Genomic DNA, 2681 nt, shown 5'->3' with positions numbered 1-2681 from the left:
AGGAAATTGTTTATCTGTCCGGGAGCTAGTAGCACTATAGCCCCTAATTCAGTCATAATGTCTCTTCCTAGCAAGGGAGTGGGGCTTTCTGGCATTATCAAAAAATAATGTGAAAAAAATCAAGTCTCCTCGTATGCATCACAGTGGCTGAGAGAAAAATTTAGTTTTAGGTTTTGCAGAGACACCTCTAATCATTATGCTACATTTGGATAGTTGGCCAGGAGTGGAAAGGAAGACAGAATAGGTGGCTCCAGTGTCAAGAAGGAAATCAACTGGTTTTCCTTCTCTATTTCCAGAGTTACCCAATGCTCTGGGTTTCCCATAGACAGTTGGTTCAGGGGAGCCACCGTGAAGAACCCCAGGCCCCATCAGTCCCTTTCAGGGACATTGGCTCTCTGAGCCCTCACAGATAGTAGTCCCAGAGGACATTCATATTTCCAGTGATGGTCTCCACACAAGGGGCACTTACAGGGTTTCGACTTTGGTTGTCCCCTCTGAGGACATTCTCGTTTCCAATGTCCTAAATGGCCACATAAATGGCACTTGGTGCCAGGACCTCAGGAACTCTGGTCTGACATAGTACATTAAGCCACAACTATGGTCTCAGATTTTTTTTCTCAAGCTTCCTTTCCTGTTCTTTATTCTCCTCTTGATCTCAGTTGTAATATACCTAATTGGCAGCTCCTAAGAGCTCTTTAGGGTCCCTTCTGTACCAACTGCCAATTTTTTCAGGTTTCTCTGAATATCCGGGGCTGATTGAATAACAAATTTGTCCTTTAGAATCATCTCAGCCTCAGTGGGTACCAGGGGAGATAGCCTTGTATTTAATGAGAACTTCCCTTAACCTTTCCAGGAAGGCCACCAGGCTCTCATCCTATATCTGTAAATTAGTGGCTAATTTAGCATAATTTAAAGGCTTAACTTTGGACCTCCTTAATTTTGTCAAAGCACAATCTTGGAAGTAGTGGTGATACCATTCCCCAATGGGATTATTATAATCCCAATTAGCATCTTGGGATAGAACTGCCTGAGCTCCAGTAGGGAATTAGAATTTCCCTACAGGACCTCCAGTCCCATGATAATTAAGGAGTTTCTCATTCCCATATCTTTTAGCTGCTGCCAGAACCCCATGCTTCTCTGTCTCATTAAGAGTCTGATTTAACAAAAGCATTGTATCTTTTTAGGTCAATTCAAAAACATACGTAATATTCTGAAAAACCTCTATATACTTATCCAGAACATCAGGAAATTTACCTAGATCTCCTTTTATCTGTCTTAAATCTTATAATGAAAAAGATACTTGTAATCTTATCATAGTGATGCCTCTCTGTGTCCCTCCTCCCTGTACTCTAGCTTCTGGTAGGGGAAACATGACTGTTAACATTACGGGAGGGCCTGGGTAAGGTGGGCAGCAGGGAGCAGAAGTGCACGTTTTTAATTCTGGATATATAGATCCAGGGCCCAAGAAGGAGGAGGTGGAGGTGGAGGTGGAAGAGTTCCCTTCCTCCCCCTCTGGGTCTGCTTTGGGTATGCGCAGGGAGCCCTTAATTATTTCTCCTCCTGATTGCTGGACTTTGGAAAGGGTTGCCAGTAAGTCAGGATCGACTTTACATTGCTTACATGTATCTCACTTTTCTTCCTAAGGCCCAAAAACGCTGAACATAGGGGACTTCTCCCCATTTTCCCTGATGTTTGCAAAATAAGTTTAATTGTAGGCTTGTATTATAATTGCTATTTGCCTCTGGCAACCAGGTTTTCCCCATCCAGTTTGTATTGGGGCCAAGCCTCAGTGCAAAAGAAAATGAGTTGCTTTTCCTTCAGGGTTTGTGGATCAAAATCATCTCAGTTTTTCAAAATGCATCCCAAAGGAGTATTGGCCTTGGTTGGGGAATTGCCTATCTATAGGAAAGGAGGAAGAAGCATCCCTTATCTCAGTTTCCTATAGCTGGACAGGAGAAGCCTCATCTCCTGGTCCTGAGCTTTGGCTGGCTATGGGACTGGAAGCAAAGAGCCCTGTCAGTCTGGAGGGGTGCTGGTGATGAGGGAAACAAAGGCAGGAAAAATGTAGTTTAAATTAAATTCCCTTATAGTCTGCAGCCCACTGATAGATGTCAGACACCTGCAGTGTGTGACACTCCCCAAGACATTTGTGGCTGCCTTGATGCCTTAATGTTTACACTTCCTTAAAAACTAAAAGCAACCTTATTTTGACAATAGCTAACTCTTCAGGGTCCTGTGAGACCCTGATTTCAGCATACAGAAATTCCTTAAAAACTGACTATTATCTCTACCCCCCAACCTAAAAGTATATAATCAGTTGCTCCTCACAACCCCAGTGCAGCTCTTTCTGCCCACGGGTCCTGTCTGCGTGCTTTAATAAAATCACCTTTTTGCACTAAAGACGTCTGAAGAATTCTTTCTTAGCCATTTGCTCATGAACCCCATTTCAAATTTCATCATCTGTCACCTGAATGTGGGGCATTGAGTCTTCTCTGGACTCTGAGCCTTGGTGCAAACTTGGTAAGTACCTTCTCTTTTCTTACTTTATTCTCATTTCAGGGGCTTTCCAAGGAGTATGGTCTTATTGGAATACTTTCATGCTGATTGCTCAGGCTGTAATCCTCTAGCCCAGGGCTATTCTACAGGGAGGAGAAAGCCTGCCTTTTGGCTGGAATCTAGTA

The sequence above is a fragment of the Panthera onca genome, chromosome X (assembly GCF_046562875.1).
Source record: "Panthera onca isolate mPanOnc1 chromosome X, mPanOnc1 haplotype 2, whole genome shotgun sequence".
Lineage (NCBI taxonomy): Eukaryota > Metazoa > Chordata > Mammalia > Carnivora > Felidae > Panthera > Panthera onca.
The sequence above is the reverse complement of the archived record's forward strand: the minus strand, read 5'-3'. Positions refer to the sequence as shown.